This window comes from Thunnus maccoyii, chromosome 24 (assembly GCF_910596095.1).
Source record: "Thunnus maccoyii chromosome 24, fThuMac1.1, whole genome shotgun sequence".
Taxonomy (NCBI): domain Eukaryota; kingdom Metazoa; phylum Chordata; class Actinopteri; order Scombriformes; family Scombridae; genus Thunnus; species Thunnus maccoyii.
Genome location: NC_056556.1, coordinates 5,178,686 through 5,197,932, shown reverse-complemented (window position 1 = coordinate 5,197,932; position 19,247 = coordinate 5,178,686). Strand labels below are relative to the sequence as shown.

General features: G+C 35.4%; 1 protein-coding gene and 1 long non-coding RNA gene across 18 annotated transcripts in view; both read left to right on the top strand.

Moving 5' to 3' along the window:
• Positions 1-19,247, top strand: part of LOC121892294 — a 343,857-nt gene that overhangs the window by 203,114 nt on the left and 121,496 nt on the right. The gene's annotated exons all lie outside the window — the stretch shown is intronic.
• LOC121892302 lies at positions 7,120-13,284 on the top strand. Of its 2 annotated transcripts, XR_006094376.1 has the most exons (4): positions 7,120-7,147; positions 7,417-7,443; positions 7,790-7,813; positions 12,738-13,284. It is a non-coding gene; the product is annotated as an uncharacterized LOC121892302 (long non-coding RNA). The 2 variants fall into 2 exon arrangements; XR_006094375.1 differs by lacking the exon at positions 7,120-7,147 and having other exon boundaries at positions 7,193-7,443.

Here is a 19,247-nt window from a genome sequence, read left to right as displayed (position 1 = left end):
TCCCTCTTGTGTATTCAAAAGCCCATTAGCCAATTGTTTATACTACTCTGAAGGGTTAAATACTGTTGTACAATGACAATGCAGGAGAGGCCTCATAGCAGACATCAATGTTGCACATGCTTGAGCAACTTTTTGAATGCTGGATACTGTGAAACTGGAAACCCTGTTAAAATCTGGCAATGTCCAACAACACAAACAATCAACAGTGGATTACAAAAACTGAAATGCTTGAGCAGCCTTCTTATAATACTGTGTGAGGTATGACGCCGTCTCTGTGTCATTTTGGGTCTGACTACAGGCTCTGTGTCGTTACTATGGTCTGTGTCAAATTCCTCCTCCTTGTGTCTGGCTCCTTGGATCTCAATTTCTACCTCACTGTCCCCTGTGCTGTCCTCTGTGTCTGTCTCTGTCTCTCTCCCTTCAGCTATGACAGCTAACTGCCTTTCATTTCTCTCTTTTCTTTTCTTCGTTTTCTTCTCCTGGTTGAGTAACAAATTAGCTTTCCTTTCTTTTTCTGCAGCTTTCCTAGCTCTTTCTTCGTCGGCTCTGTCTTTCTTTTCCTGCTTAATTCTTTCCCTTTCTCTCTCCTCTCTCTCTCTCTCTGTAAGTCTCTCTGTACCTGTTCCTCTCTTTCTCTCTCTCTGGCTGCTGTCTGTTGGTCCCTATTTTCTGCTTCAGCCTGTACTCTCTGCCCTTCAACAGCTGTGGCTAATAGGAGAAACTCTTCGTCTGTCTTTGTCTGTAGTGAACTAGTTTGGTCAGTCATATTAGCAGCTGAAAAGGGATTTTTAGTTGACAGTTGTGGATAAGTTGAAATCACTTTTTTTACTTCTGTTAAAATGGTCAGCAAAGCTTGTGGAGAGGGAGCTTTCGTTTAGCGTTTTTCCCAACCGTACATAATAGCTTTTGAAATGGCCTCTATAGTATCACCATGCCGTTTAACTTTCATCATCTCTAAAGCTCTTGTTTGCAACTTTGCTTCCAACATTGGTATATGACACGCTGTCACACATTTAGCACAGTTCTCCACTGCTGTATACAGTCTATGCTCACTCCACATCGCTGACGAGCAACAGTCAACCACACATTCACACAGTCCTCCATTAAACTCTCCCTCATACGGCCACCCACCACTCGTCCACTCATTCATAAGGGAAGAAAATGGAAACACAGAAATACATCCTTTCAGTCTACCAACAATTCCAGCCAGCGATTGTGGGGAGAACATTGTTTTGTATTGTGTCTCTGTGGGTGTGTGTGCGTTTGCTTCGGCATGCTTATCAATGACAGATTGTCTTTTCAGGTCCAAATTGCTACATTTATTTTCTACTGAAACACAGGTACTCTTCCTCTTATCTTTTGGTGAGTTGATTCATTTGATTGTAGATTCTGTTCTACTCACTGCTTTGGACGCTTTGTTGCCCATTTTCACACTCACACATTAAGACATTACACAAACAGACCTATTAAGACATTACACACAAACAGATTTCAACAACATCTTCAGCAGCATCAAAGTTCTTTTCACACTTTTGTCCTTGGTGCAGTAGCAGTGGTCTGAAGGCAGATGGACGAAGCAAGCTCTTTGCCTTGTGTACACACTTTTAAAACTATCTGCGCCTAGACTCCGGGATCTGGAATCCTGAGCCTCAACATTTCTCAAAGGACACAAAGTGGACTATTCTTGATTCAAATGAAGCAGCATCTATGCACTACCCCAAAAATGTCTTTTCTATAGTTTAAACCTCAGGTGGTCCCTCTGTGTTGAGCGTAGCCCGGAGCTAGCCCAGAAATCACCAGCCACTTTGTGGCACTGCAGGGGTTAGGAACACTAACTCTCACCTTTTTTTCTTTGCAACTACACTGCTCTGCACCCAACGCATCTCAGCCTAACTTAATCAGTTTCAACATCTTAATGTATTAAGATTTTCAACCATCAGCTCCTTTAACTTCTTTTTGTTCAATTTCAAACCAATTTTACAGTTAAAGTGATACAGCTTCTTTATGATTTTGTCAAACACAGACATGGTAAGGCACAATAATAATAAAAATTCTGCACTTACCATGTCTTTGTTGTGTTGAAATCCTTGTTCATAGACGCAATTGTTGTGGACATTTTGAGCGATGGTCAGCACCTCAGTGGAGAAAAGTGCACACTAGCCTTTGATGTCTTAAAGCTGAAAATGTTTATTGACATACTCGATCAAGGAGAACTGAAATAGCGAACATCGAAGTCATCTGCAACTCGGATGCTGTCTCTTTCCATTCTGCCCCTGAAGGTCTGAGTCCTAGTCTTTATCAGTCTACAACATGAAAAATTAGTCTAATTGGTTCACTAGTTTCTAAACAAGGAACTGCATTTTACCCATATGAGTTTAGATCACGTTGCATGGAATTTCAGCAGTTTTGGTTTGAATGTCTGGCTGTGTCAATAGAATCTATGCATCCACCTATTCTGTGTTGTTTAGGAAGGCCTCCTCTGACCTTGGTAACCATGGCAATGCTGATATACCTTCTATCAGAGAGGTTTCTGCTTTCCCCAAAACATCACAGACAGCTAGAGTCTCAAGGAGAGGGGAAAATGTCCCCTTCCTGCTTAAGAATTACAGTGTGACCTCAAGGCCCAGGCTTGAGCCAATGTAACCCTTAAAGATGGAAAATTCCATAACAGTGGTTGTGACAATTCTTTTATCATTTAATACTGATCTCAACAATTTCTGAGATCCATAAAACATCCACCCAGGACCTGGAAACTCTCAATCTATTTAATGGAAATATGACAATAATTAGTGTAAAATCACAAAAAAAGAAAGAAGACAATTACAGAAAGAGAAAATAATAACAACATACAGTATATTAAACATACATGATACTATTCAGTTATAGGAGTGGCAAAAATTGGATTTAAGAGGTGAAGCGTCGACCATGAACCACAACGTCCCTGATTCATGTTTGATTAGAGACCTTTATTGATTGTTGTTCTCCATCTCTCTCTAAATGTAAATGAAATTACAGGACTTCTTTATCTCTTCTGCTTAGTGGCAACATCAGAAGACAACTTTCTAATCAGAGCTGAAATGTAATGTAATGTAAAGTAGAGGTTCATTGATAAACACTGAAAGGCACCAGAGACAGTCTGTATCTCTCTGTATCTGTATGTCTGAAGTCTTTGAAGCCATAAAAAAGCCTTGAAGGTTCAATATTTATAGGGTTGTAGTCTGCTGGTCGACTGGTTGATTATTTGGTTGATATGCTCTCGTCCGACTAAATTCTCATTGGTCGAATAATATCTGTGTTATTTTCATAAGGAGAAAAGTGCTACATCAATAGCTTTCCAGGAGTAATCCATTATTTCCTGCAGCGGGAGGGACAGACTAACAAATTACCTGTGAAAACGGGGGTGTATTCAAAACACCCCCATTGTTTTCACAACTTTGAACTCACTTGCAGCGTGGATGCAAGCGGGGCAGAGGAAAAGGTTAGTAGTAAGTTGTCAGTCTGGCAGTAAATGTACAGTACAGACTACAGTGTGTCAGTTAATAAATGCTAAAAAGTCACGTCTGTTTCTCCAAATGCTGGAAAAGTGAAGGGGGTTAGTTCCAAAGTTAGCAACAATGGGTTAGCCTAACTTGAAGACGCAAAACAGAGAAATACAGAACAGAGAAATGTGTGGCTGCCGAGTTTACTGTGCACTCTTTCCCGTTACAACCCCCACCTGCCGCGACTAATCGATTAGTTGAAGATTATGCACGATTTTAGTTAGTTTAGATTTTCTTTGGTTGACTACAGCCCTAGATATTTAAAAGGTCAAGACCAGTCGAGTCTTCAGCTGTACTGCAGAGACTGTGTGTTGTCACTAAACTAAAACGTATGACTCATTACATTTTCTTTGGCTGATTCTTCCTCACCTCTGAGAACATTGTCAGAGTATTAGGAAAACCCATCTCTCATGACTCTACACATATTGTCCACTCTGTTAATACTATTAATATTGTTCTATTTGTTAATGAGAAGCTGTGTTTGTAAAGGCCACCTTCAACATCTATAATTAATTCAGGTATTTAATCTCTACAACTTTCTCAACTAAACAAAACCAGCAGATAAAAGAGCAGTTATGAATGTTACAAATGTCTTATTAATACCCATGTTGTACAAGTTTGACATTCACAAAAGAAAATGTAACTTATAAAACCTAATTATGAAACAAAACATGATTAATGAAGAATTCCAGTGAGTTAACACACACTTATTCATCTTCTATACAGGAGAAGCTGCTGAAAGGAAATGGCAAGGTAAGATAGAACATTTTCACATTGGTCACCTATTTGTCTTTAATCATTTTAGAGTATTTAACATGACAATATTTTAAATAATGTTTTGTTTTCATGCATCCAGCATTTAAAAGTAATTAATATCTAAACTTTTACACGTAAAAACCAGTGTTTCAAATGTATTCAATGTACTTTTTTTAATTGCTGAATTTTAAAAATCAATTGAAAAAAAAAGTCTCAAATTGGACACATTGTTAGTTGTTGTTGATTTAGTAATGTGATGTTTTCCTAACAGACAAATGAAGTTTTACAGTCATCAATCATACTGCTGTTAGTTTTAACAGATAAAATTAAAACATGTATTCTGACAAATAGATTTACTTTAAACTAAATACTGACAAAGACATATCTGACCAACATTTGTTTGAATAGCAGCAGTTAAAAAACTTCTAATATGGATTCACTGTGTGATAGATGCATCATGGTTGTGACAATTCTTTATTCATTTCAGAGTATTTAGAAAGGTTCGATACAGGTAAGAACAACTAATTTTTCTTCTTGAACTGTTATAACTGCAGTAAACTAGAAGTTTCACTGTCTGACAGATGTATTGTGGTTGTGACAATTCTTTTATCATTTAATACTGATCTCATTAATTTCTGAAGTCCATAAAACATCCACCCAGGACCTGGAAACTCTCAATCTGTTTAATGGAAATATGACAATAATAAGTTTATTTTTTAGTGTCAAATCACAAAAAAAGAAAGAAGACAATTACAGAAAAAGAAAATAATAACAACATACATTATATTAAACATACATGATACTATTCAGTAAAAGCATAGTAGACCCCAAAAATTTTTACTCAAATAAAATCTGAATGGTGTAATCTTTGGAATAATGAGATAACCTACATCCTGTGATGTGAGTGTTCGTGGGGGAATGTGAGGTCTGAGAAATTTTGACAGGTCAGGAGGTAATAGGTAGCAGTTTGTAGTTTGACTTGAATGAAACCTAAACCAGTGAATCAGAAGAATTGTAGCAGCTGCATTTTGGACTTGTTGGATCTTTTTAATAGTACAGAATACAAGACCTGAATGACCATGAATGAGAATTTCTGCATCTGACTGTGTTAGAAATGGGTGAACTTGGACGACGTGGCAGAGGTGGAAGAAAACTACTTTAGTGATGTTGCTGATGTGTCCCTCAAATCTAAGATAAATGAAATTACAGGACTTCTTTATCTCTTCTTGCACTGTGACAGATTATTATTTTCTATTTATAAAGCAGAGCAGGGGAATGACAGACACATTTTTTTACACATACATAGCAGTTCCACAGTCAAAATGTAAGTCAGTAACAATATAACAAGATAGATCATGTAACTAATCATACCAATAAATAAATAAAATTTGACAAAACATAACATTTTTTTCTAGAAAATTAGCTGTTTTTTGTGCTTTTTAAAAAAATTGATAGAGCAAAATGAGTGATTAACATGAAGACACATGACACAGGACAAGACAAGAGGGACAAACAATAAAACAACAAAAAACTGGATTAAAACTTTTAGAATTTCTTATTGTAATACACATGCATGTGTGTGTTTTTTGTGCTTTTTCAATTTCGTAGATCACTAAGGGATGCATAAAAGTTTCCCACATCAATTGAAAAAAAGTCTCAAATTGGACACATTGTTAGTTGTTGTTGATTTAGTAATGTGATATTTTTCTAACAAACAAATGAAGTTTTACAGTCATCAATCATACTGCTGTTAGTTTTCACAGATAAAATTAAAACATGTATTCTGACAAATAGATTTATTTGCAACTAAATACTGACAAAGACAATTCTGACCAACATTTGTTTGAATAGCAGCAGTTAAAGCTATAATATGTAATTATTCCGCATTAAAATGTCTAAAAACAACTTGACCTATGTTATACATTTTGTTGAGTTGTGTACTTACATAATCCCAAATATTTCCAACAATTTTCAAAACCAGAGAAATCTGTAATTTTAATCAAGGTAACGGACCGTTTCATTTGGTCACCTGTCAATGGCGTCATACCTCTCAAAGAGTATAGTGCACAAGATGCATGCCTCGGCGTTGTGGCTGTTTGCCACAATGGCGTCTACCAAAGAGTAACTTTCACACATACAAGATAGTACATAGTTGTTGTGGTTGTTCAACAGAAACTGTTATAAATTGACTTTTATTCAGTTTTAAGTCACCGGTGCTCGCCAAACATCATCAGAGAAACATTGATTTTTTTAGGTTAAACAGCTTTATTCAGTATTTTTAATGATTTTAATCTGCGTGTACGTTTGTTTTTGGAGAGGAGGACACCTCTGCGGATAATTCCGCTCCTGGTAGAAACCTGCTGAACATCTGGATCTTAAATTATAAGAGAAATAAACAGAGCAAACGTTAGCAGCAGCTTGGCTAACAGCCCTTACTAGACGTCCAGTGCTCACCAAACATCGTCGGAGAAACACTGATTTTTTTTTAGGTGAAACTGCTTTATTCAGTGTTTTTACCTGTAATCTCCGGGTCTGTTCTGGAGAGGAGGAGACCTCTGCGGGTAATTCGGCTCCCGCTAAAAACATCCTGAATGATTAACACTGGAGTAATCCTATCCCGAAGAAGCCGGTTATTTAACAATGAAGACAACAACTCCCATGATCCCTTGCTACTTCACACCGTCATCACACTCTGTCTTTTGTTATTGTTTTGATTGAGAGACCCCTAGTGGCTGAAATTACATATTTTGCGTTTAAAAAACCTCTAATATGGATTCACTGTGTGATAGATGCATAATGGTTGTGACAATTCTTTATTCATTTCACAGAGCATCATGAATGGAGGCGACAGGGTAAGAACTACTGATTTTTTTTTTCTTGAACCGTTATAACTGCAGTAAACTAGAAGTTTCACTGTCTGACAGATGTATTGTGGTTGTGACAATTCTTTTATCATTTAATACTGAACACTAAACTAAAACGTATGACTCATTACATTTTCTTTGGCTGATTCATGACATTCACAAAAGAAAATGTAACTTATAAAACCTAATTATGAAACAAAACATGATTAATGAAGAATTCCAGTGAGTTAACACACACTTATTCATCTTCAATACAGGAGAAGCTGCTGAAAGGAGAAGGCAAGGTAAGATAGAACATTTTCACATTGGTCATTGCTAATTGCTGAATTTTAAAAATCAATTAAATAAAAAAGTCTCAAATTGGACATATTGTTGGTTGTTGTTGATTCAGTAATGTGATGTTTTCCTAACAGACAAATGAAGTTTTACAGTCATCAATCATACTGCTGTTAGTTTCAACAGATAAAATGAAAACATGTATTCTGACAAATAGATTTATTTGCAACTAAATACTGACAAAGACATATCTGACCAACATTTTTTGAATAGCAGCAGTTAAAAAACTTCTAATATGGATTCACTGTGTGATAGATGCATCATGGTTGTGACAATTCTTTATTTATTTCACAGAGTATCTAGAAAGGTTGGATAAGGGTAAGAACAACTAATGTTTTTTCTTGAACCGTTATAACTGCAGTAAATTAGAAGTTTGACTGTCTGACAGATGTATTGTGGTTGTGACAATTCTTTTATCGTTTAATACTGATCTCAACAATTTCTGAGATCCATAAAACATCCACCCAGAACCTGGAAACTCTCAATCTATTTAATGGAAATATGACAATAATAAGTTTATTTTTTAGTGTCAAATCACAAAAAAGAAAGAGGACAATTACAGAAAGAGAAAATAATAACAACATACATTATATTAAACATACATGATACTATTCAGTTATAGGAGTGGCAAAAATTGGATAAAAGAGGTGACGCTTCAACCATGAACCACAACGTCCCTGATTCATGTTTGATTAGGGACCTTTATTGCTTGTTGTTCCCATCTCTCTCTCCTGCTGTGTAGGCAGCAGTTTATAGTCTGACCCAACAGTCTCACATCAAAATGTATAATGCCTACGTTGGACCATGGTGCAAAACTTATTAGTTTCACAATAACGGCCTTAAAATTGTGAGATCCACGTCCATGTCATGTGACTGTTGAGTTTCTGTCTGCAAAAGAAACAAAATGGCTGACATTTCTTTTATTCTCAGTGGAAAATGTAAGATTTTAGGGTAGTTTCAGCATTAAAATGCATTTTGACAACATTTCTAGCAAGAAATGTGCACTTTATTTCCATAATCTTTGTTTAGTGAATGTATATGATGTTTAGTTTGTAGTTATTACAAAGGTTGTTTCAGGTCTCGCCAGAAAACATTTTCTACCGTTGCTATGGTGGTTGATATGGACCCTGCTGCCACTGAAACCACGTAGTTGCATGTTGTTTGAGCCATTGTCTTTGTGTTGTGTAGTTATCTGACCTGTTATGTTATTTGTGTTATTTCACGGAAGTGTTTGATGTTATTTCAATTTAAAAAAGTAAAAGTAGAGTTTAGATGGAGAAATTAATTGAATTTGAAATCCAGAATTTGAAGCTTAGCGATTTGGTTAACTGGAGTATCAGCCATCAGGAAGTATTTCTTCACTGTCAACGTGTCAAGGTTTTCTTTTAATGATATTTTTAACATTTGTGAACAAAAAAAACACAAAAGTTTCCTTGATAACTCAGCAATATGATAGGTCAATGTTAAGGCCATCAGTTTTAATTATTTCTCTTTCGATTCTGAGAAATAAAGGTTTTTTTTGTCAATTTTCAATTGCTGAAGTGGCTTCATTACCCAAAAGCCTCATTGACCGTTACTATGGAGACAAACATAGTCAATTTTGTGTTACGCTACAAAACTTTTATTTACTTTTATATGCGCTATTTACTTTTAATTACTGAATTTATTCCCAACTGATTAAGATTTTTATGTGCAGTTGGTTCATTGAGTTCCCCTACCAATTTTCACACACACACACACACACACACACACACACACACACACACACACACACACACTTAGTGCGTTTGACTCCTTTTTGGCTAAAATATCTCAAATAAAACAAAATCTTTACTTTTTCTTAATATAGATCATCTAGATGTAGTGTAATTACTAGTCTGGCTACACTAGATATTGAACTCTGGTGCTGATTTGTATCAAGCAGCATGGTGCAGCTCGAGGGAATTGTAGTTTTTAAAAAATATTAGTGTTTTCCTAGAATTTGAACTTGGAAATACTGAACTGAGAGTACACTGAGGAATTTAAGGGGATGATAAACACATTTGTGTAATCAGATATTAAATCTGATTGTTAAATGGGTGAAACTTAATTCAAACCATATTTTACCCATATCTGACAGCATCTGTCTACTCACATGATAGCTGAGGTCAAGAGTTCTCTATAACAGGTAGTCCCATGCCTGAAGCCCCTTTTGTTGCTGAATTATAAGCCTTCAAACATGCACTGAGGTCAAGGTTCAAAGGTCAGAATTTCAAAGCAGGAGCCATGTACAGTCTCCATATTGACATATGTTACTCTCCAGGTTGAGACCTTTCCAACGATGTCTTTGGTTTCGCTCTATGACAAAGTTTTAATTTTCTCATTTCATGGACACAAGCCATCCCAGGCCTAGTTTCAGAGATCACGTTGAAGGCCCAATATGTAAAATAAAGCTTCGTGTTTGATTGTTTTTTTCTTTTTTAGTGGAAATGAGTCACCTTCAGAGATCACAATACTGCTGATAATCTAGTACATTAGTGCAGGCTTGGAGGAAGGTCTGAAGTGCTTCGGTTAGGGCTGAAAAGACCAAACCGTTCTCATTCATGCATAGGTTACTATTCACACAACCCTGGAGATTTTTTGTATCTTTATGATTCTTGGTTTTGGGATTTTATGTCAGCATGACATACAACAGCCCATTCAATCTGTTTTATTAGCCAACACAACTATACAAAGAATCAGTCTTAATGTTTGCTCCCAAAAAACGTAACACAGGAGAGTAAAAATAGACAAAAGTAAGGTAAAAATGATAATAATGAAATAAACAAAGTAATATTAAAATGAATTGAAGTTTTAAAATCTATGTACTGAATAGAATAGTAATAGTTTCGAAATGGGATATAAAACTTGAAATTAGATATTGACTACAAAGGAAATATGGACTGTGCTACATGGACAAAGAAATGAAGTGTATTAAATATATGAAAGTGACAAGAACAAAAATTAAACATGACATCATAAATAATTAAATTATGTAACAGTGGAGGTTGAATGCAACGCAGAATGTAAAGTCCAGTTTAATGAAATATATGAAAGTGACAAGTGCAGGAAATAAATGAGGGATTTGAAATGTAAAGTTCAGTTTGATAACCCCGTCTTCAGTGTGGTACACACACACACACACACACACACACACACACACACACACACAATATGCATTGAGGAAGACTATTTTTTAAGAAAGATGATTTCATATTAAATATCATCAGCCACATATTCTTGAAAATATAAAATTAAATGAGCAACTTCACATTTTACAATCACAGGCTATAAAACACCTTTTCTTAACAGAGATGGTGGTGTTTGGATTCAGGTTGCGGTGGACAGCAGCAATTTGAAATGGAATGAAGCTCACTGATGACAGACAACCCAAAACAGTAGTCGAACGTGCCACATCTGCCCACAACACAATGCTCTTCATTAGCCTTCTGCTATTAAAACCTGACAGAAAAACGTTATTTCTCTGAATCGAAGGAGAAATAATTAAAGCAGATGGCCTTAAGATAAACCTATCATATTGTTAAGTTATCAAGGACACTTTTGTGTTTTTGTGTTGATAAATGTTAAAAATATAATTAAAAGAAAACTTTAACACGTTGACAGTGAGGAAATGTCAGCTAATCGCTTCAAAGCTTCAAATTCTGGATTTCAGATTCAGTTCATTTCTGGGCTCTAAAATCTACATTTGTATTAAAATAACATCATCAAACAGTTTCGTAAAATAACACAAATAACAGAACAGCTCAGATAACTACAGAACGCAAAGGTTTCAGCGACAGCAACGTCCATAGCAACTACCATAGCAACTACCATAGCAATGATAGAAAATGTTGGATTCTTATAATTTTCTAGCAAGACCTGAAACAACCTTCATAATAACTAACAAACTAAACGTCATATACATTCACTAAACAAAGATTATGAAAATAAAATACACATTTCTTGTTAGCATGTCATCAAAATGCATTTTAATGCTGAAACTATCCTAAAATCTTGCATTATCCAATGAGAATAAAAGAAATGTCAGCCATTTTATTTGTTTTTGCAGGCAGAAACTTCACAATAATGTGATGCAAATGCAGTCCAATAGAAAATAATAGGCCAAAGAAAAAACTTAGTCATCTCACAATTTTAGAGCTGTTGTTGTAAAACTAATAAGTTTTGCACCGTGGACCAACGTAGGTATTGTACATTTTGATGTGAGACTGGGCTGTTTGACCCAAATGAAACTGTAAACCAGTGAAACGAGTCGATGTTACGTTTTCAAATCTTTTGGTTATCAGAAGAATTGTAGCAGCTGCATTTTGGACTTGTTGGATCTTTTTAATAGTACAGAATACAAGACCTGAATGACCATGAATGAGAATTTCTGCATCTGACTGTGTTAGAAATGGGTGAACTTGGACGATGTGTCAGAGGTGGAAGAAAACTACTTTAGTGATGTTGCTGATGTTTCCCTCAAATCTAAGATAAATGAAATTACAGGACTTCTTTATCTCTTCTTGCACTGTGACAGATTATTATTTTCTATTTATAAAGCAGAGCAGGGGAATGACAGACACATTTTTTTACACATACATAGCAGTTCCACAGTCAAATTATAAGTCAGTAACAATATAACAAGATAGATCATGTAACTAATAATACCAATAAATAAATAAAATTTGACAAAACATAACATTTTTTTCTAGAAAAGTATCTGTTTTTGTGCTTTTTAAAAAATTGATGCAAAATGAGTGATTAACATGATGACACATGACACAGGACAAGACAAGAGGGACAAACAACAAAACAACAACAAAAAACTGGATTAAAACTTTTAGATTTTCTTATTGTAATACACATGCATGTGTGTGTTTTTTGTGCTTTTTCAATTTCGTAGATCACTAAGGGATGCATAAAAGTTTCCCACATCAATTGAAAAAAAGTCTCAAATTGGACACATTGTTAGTTGTTGATTTAGTAATGTGATGTTTTCCTAACAGACAAATGAAGTTTTACAGTCATCAATCATACTGCTGTTAGTTTTAACAGATAAAATTAAAACATGTATTCTGACAAATAGATTTATTTGCAACTAAATACTGACAAAGACGTATCTGACCAACATTTGTTTGAATAGCAGCAGTTAAAAAACTTCTAATATGGATTCACTGTGTGATAGATGCATCATGGTTGTGACAATTTTTTATTTATTTCACAGGGCATCTTAAATGGAGGAGACAGGGTAAGAACAACTCATTTTTTCTTGAACCGTTATAACTGCAGTAAACTAGAAGTTTCACTGTCTGACAGATGTATTGTGGTTGTAACAATTCTCTGATCTCAACAATTTCTGAGGTCCATAAAACATCCACCAAGGACCTGGAAACTCTCAATATATTTAATGGAAATATGACAATAATTAGTTAATTTTTTAGTGTAAAATCACAAAAAAAGAAAGAAGACAATTACAGAAAGAGAAAATAATAACAACATACATTATATTAAAGATACATGATACTATTCAGTTATAGGAGTGGCAAAAATTGGATTCAAGAAGTGAAGCGTCGACCATGAACCACAACGTCCCTGATTCATGTTTGATTAGGGACCTTTATTGATTGTTGTTCTCCATCTCTCTCTAAATGTAAATGAAATTACAGGACTTCTTTATCTCTTGTGCTTAGTGGCAACATCAGAAGACAACTTCCTAATCAGAGCTGAAAATGTAAAGTAGAGGTTCATTGATAAACACACTGAAAGGCACCAGAGACAGTCTGCCTTTCTGTATCTGTATGTCTGAAGTCTTTGAAGCCATAAAAAAGCCTTGAAGGTTCGATATTTAAAAGGTCAAGACCAGGCGAGTCTTCAGCTGTACTGCAGAGACTGTGTGTTGTCACTAAACTAAAACGTATGACTCATTACATTTTCTTTGGCTGATTCTTCCTCACCTCTGACAACATTGTCAGAGTATTAGGAAAACCCATCTCTCATGACTCTACACATATTGTCCACTCTGTTAATACTATTAATATTGTTCTATTTGTTAATGAGAAGCTGTGTTTGTAAAGGCCACCTTCAACATCTGTAATTAATTCAGGTATTTAATCTCTACAACTTTCTCAACTAAACAAAACCACCAGATAAAAGAGCAGTTATGAATGTTACAAATGTATTATTAATACTCATGTTGCACAAGTTTGACATTCACAAAAGAAAATGTAACTTATAAAACCTAATTATGAAACAAAACATGATTAATGAAGAATTCCAGTGAGTTAACACACACTTATTCATCTTCAATACAGGAGCTGCTGAAGGGTTATGGCAAGGTAAGATAGAACATTTTCACATTGGTCACCTATTTGTCTTTAATAATTTTAAAGTATTTAATATGACAATATTTTAAATAATGTTCTGTTTTCATGCATCCAGCACTTAAAATTAATTAATATCTAAACTTATACAAGCAAAAACCAGTGTTTCAAATGCATTCAATGTACTTTTTTTAAATTGCTGAATTTTAAAAGTCAATGAAATAAAAAAGTCTCAAATTGGACACATTGTTAGTTGTTGTTGATTTAGTAATGTGATGTTTTCCTAACAGACAAATGAAGTTTTACAGTCATCAATCATACCGCTGTTAGTTTTAACAGATAAAATTAAAACATGTATTCTGACAAATAGATTTATTTTCAACTAAATACTGACAAAGACATATCTGACCAACATTTGTTTGAAAAGCAGCAATTAAAAAACTTCTAATATGGATTCACTGTGTGATAGATGCATCATGGTTGTGACAATTCTTTATTTATTTCACAGAGTTCCTAAAAAGGAGGGATCTGGGTAAGAACAACTATTTTTTTCTTGAACTGTTATAACTGCAGTAAACTAGAAGTTTGACTGTCTGACAGATGTATTGTGGTTGTGACAATTCTTTTATCATTTAATACTGATCTCAACAATTTCTGAGGTCCATAAAACATCCACCCAGGACCTGGAAACTCTCAATCTATTTAATGGAAATATGACAATAATTAGTTTATTTTTAGTGTCAAATCACAAAAAAAGAAAGAAAAACAGAAAACAGAGGGATGGATGAGAAAAGATGGTTGAGCGGCCTTTGGTTATGGAGGGTAGAAGGGAGGGGCAGGCAGGCAGGGGTTGTGTGGCAGTGAGAGGCAGGTGGCTGGGTGCGCTTGGCGTGGGGTGGCTGTAGAACAACAGATGACCAGGTAGACGGGTTGACAGTGGAGACCTGAGGGGTGTCATCAAGCTGGCTAAGTGAGAGCTCTGCTTCATCACTGCGGCTTATATGAGTCCCAGCCCAGTAACCATGGTAACTTAGTCAGCAGAACTAGCTGCTCCGTGGCAGGTTAATGGTGAAGCTTAATTTAGCTGTGTGTCAAAGAATGTCTGACGGACGGAAACAGACTCTTAAAAGATGGTTCCATCAAGTGTCTTTTCCAACTCGCATCACTTGTCCGTGTTCGGAAACATAAAATAGAAGAACTGTGAGGAACTTTTACAAAAATACTTCAGTAAATCCTCATTTTATTTGTGGTCACTTCTGTGTTGGACTGGACTCTTTTATTTAAAAGCTTAGTATTCATAATTTAAGAAATGAAAGTGTGCCGGCATTATTTTGAAGTTATTTATTTATTCATTCACTCATTTTGTTCAAGCTGTGAAGACAAAAAGAAAATTAAATAAAGTTCAAACCATGACCTTCTGCTGTGTTTAAATGTATACAGTGGTAACTGCTTATAGTGATCACAGTTACAGTGATCAACTGTTTATATGGATCAAAAAGCTCTGAGACAGAATCATTCCTATACAAAATGTATGCTGTTTAAATAAGTCGCCTATAGAAATCAAGTAGTCCACCTACAGAGTTCATTTTGGGTCTCTTCATACATGACAACATATGGAAAAACATTTTAAACTACATTAATCTATTTTTTGTACTTTACTCTCGTGATAAGAGGCTGCTGCTGCGTAAACACTGAAATCATGACGGAGACAGAAAGTCATTTTCTCTCAATGACAAACGTCTCCTTGAAGCTGATGACAATAAAACGGAGGAGAAATTTAAGTAAAATTCACCGTTATCTTCGCCTGTTCTGCCGCCGGGGAAAAGAAGGAACTTGTCACTGGCAAAAGTCAGAACCTGCTGCTTCAACAATGTGCACACACTGTGTTTGAAACAGCTGTACTGTATTTTGAAACAGTCAATAAAATTCAGTAACTTATATTCATGTAGGCTAATAAACATATGAAATCAATTAGTTGGTATTCTGCATGAGAAATAAAGAAAAAGAAAAGGTTATAGTGATAACCTGCTTATGGTGATATTTGAACCGGACAGACGTGATCACTCTAAGCAGTTTCCACTGTATTTATATCTTTCTCCAGTTTCTTCATTTCCAACTGAAACTTAATTTTTGACTTTTATCGATGTTTGTAAATGGACATTATGTGAAAGAGAAAATGTGTCAGAGTATGATAATGTTGGAAAGTTGGTTCTCTTAAGTTGCCCACACCATAATTTTAATTGTACATCTGATATTATCTAGCCTAGTGATAATATAACCACAGTCACTGATCTGAATGTTCATTTATTAACGAATAAAGATAAAACCATGAACAGGGACAAGCGCTGCTCTTCACTTTCCCCTTGCAGACTCATCAAGCCAGATGAAGGGATTGAACCATCAACCTTTTAGTCATAAGTTTGCTCTTCTAACCTTTAGGCCATCACTACCCATCTACAGTTAGATATTTAATCTGTCATCAGTTTTATGTCAAGTCATCTCCTTCACCTTGTTAATTGTAGCAGTTTTGCCCTTTTAGGTGAAAACCCCTTTATATTCTTCATATAGTTTCATCAGCAGGTTTGTTCTGCTGCGCTCTAGTTTTCTCTTCATTTTGTGACATAGTATCGTCTTTTTGACAATCAACTGTTCTGCGCTGTTTATGTACTCTGAGCACGTGCACACTGCAAGCTTATTCCAGTCTGGCTAGATTTAGCATTTACTAGATACGGCTAAGCTGCATTAGTGGAACAGCTTGAGCCTCAAGTGAAAGTTGATGTTAATTATAGCCAGACTTTTTTAAGTAAGCACAGCTTTCTTAAGCTGTGTTGAAGGAACACCTAGCTACCACTGAGGTGACTGAACAATCTGGCGATGAGTGGAAGGAGAGCCAGAGTATTTGAGCTGTGGCTCTCTCTCCCCCCATCCTTAATTTTCTGTCATCTCTTCACTGATACTAATCAATAAAAGCATAGAACGCCCAAAAATTATTACTTAAAATGTGAATGGTGTAATCTTTGGAATAATGAGATAACCTGCATCCTGTGATGTGAGTGTACGTGGGGAAATGTGAGGTCTGAGAAGTTTTGACAGGTCAGGAGGTAATAGGTAGCAGTTTGTAGTTTGACTTGAATGAAACCGTAAACCAGTGAATCAGAAGAATTGTAGCAGCTGCATTTTGGACTTGTTGGATCTTTTTAATAGTACAGAATACAAGACCTGAATGACCATGAATGAGAATTTCTGCATCTGACTGTGTTAGAAATGGGTGAACTTGGACGATGTGTCAGAGGTGGAAGAAAACTACTTTAGTGATGTTGCTGATGTTTCCCTCAAATCTAAGATAAATGAAATTACAGGACTTCTTTATCTCTTGTGCTTAGTGGCAACATCAGAAGACAACTTCCTAATCAGAGCTGCAAATGTAAAGTAGAGGTTCATTGATAAACACACTGAAAGGCACCAGAGACAGTCTGCCTTTCTGTATCTGTATGTCTGAAGTCTTTGAAGCCATAAAAAAGCCTTGAAGGTTCGATATTTAAAAGGTCAAGACCAGGCGAGTCTTCAGCTGTACTGCAGAGACTGTGTGTTGTCACTAAACTAAAACGTATGACTCATTACATTTTCTTTGGCTGATTCTTCCTCACCTCTGACAACATTGTCAGAGTATTAGGAAAACCCATCTCTCATGACTCTACACATATTGTCCACTCTGTTAATACTATTAATATTGTTCTATTTGTTAATGAGAAGCTGTGTTTGTAAAGGCCACCTTCAACATCTGTAATTAATTCAGATATTTAATCTCTACAACTTTCTCAACTAAACAAAACCACCAGATAAAAGAGCAGTTATGAATGTTACAAATGTATTATTAATACCCATGTTGCACAAGTTTGACATTCACAAAAGAAAATGTAACTTATAAAACCTAATTATGAAACAAAACATGATTAATGAAGAATTCCAGTGAGTTAACACACACTTATTCATCTTCAATACAGGAGAAGCTGTTGAAAGGATATGGCAAGGTAAGATAGAACATTTTCACATTGGTCACCTATTTGTCTTTAATCATTTTAGAGTATTTAACATGACAATATTTTAAATAATGTTCTGTTTTCATGCATCCAGCACTTAAAAGTAATTAATATCTAAACTTTTACAAGCAAAAACCAGTGTTTCAAATGTATTCAATGTACTTTTTTTAAATAAAAAAATGCTGAATTTTAAAAGTCAATGAAATAAAAAAGTCTCAAATTGGACACATTGTTAGTTGTTGTTGATTTAGTAATGTAATGTTTTCCTAACAGACAAATGAAGTTTTACAGTCATCAATCATACTGCTGTTAGTTTTAACAGATAAAATTAAAACATGTATTCTGACAAATAGATTTATTTGCAACTAAATACTGACAAAGACATATCTGACCAACATTTGTTTGAATAGCAGCAGTTAAAAAGCTTCTAATATGGATTCACTGTGTGATAGATGCATCATGGTTGTGACAATTCTTTATTCATTTCACAGCGTATCTTGAATGGAGGAGAAAGGGTAAGAACAACAATTTTTTTTCTTGAAACCGTTATAACTGCAGCAAACTAGAAGTTTGACTGTCTGACAGATGTATTGTGGTTGTGACAATTCTTTTATCATTTAATACTGATCTCAACAATTTCTGAGGTCCATAAAACATCCACCCAGGACCTGGAAACTCTCAATCTATTTAATGGAAATATGACAATAATTCGTTTATTTTTTAGTGTTAAATCACAAAAAAGAAAGAAGACAATTACAGAAAGAGAAAATAATAACAACATACATTATACTAAACATACATGATACTATTCAGTTATAGGAGTTGCAAAAATTGGATTTAAGAGGTGAAGCGTCGACCATGAACCACAACGTCCCTGATTCATGTTTGATTAGGGACCTTTATTGATTGTTGTTCTCCATCTTTCTCTAAATGTAAATGAAATTACAGACTTCTTTAGCCCTGTTTACACCTGGTATTAACATCTGTCTCGGGTGATCCGATCACAAGTGGACAGCTCTAAATACAGGTGTAAATACACCCAAGATGTATTGAGGACAGATTGAGATCTGATCACTCAGACCACATTAAGAGGTGGTCTGGGCTGCATATGGCCACATTCTTTTAGTAGTCTAAACACAATGCTTCCTGGGCCACATTGAAGGACCACCTACTCAACTGATGTCCTCTATTATCTGGCAGACTAGACACGGGAAGGGCATTCCTGCCTCCTGGTCCAAAGCTGTTCAACTTGTTTGATAGCAGGATAAACAAATTATTTTGTTTTTCATGTGAATTAAAAACGTAATCCACCTCCTGTTTTTCCTGTTCCCCTAACCGGTTTTCCTCGTCAAATCGAGAATTAGAATAGAAATT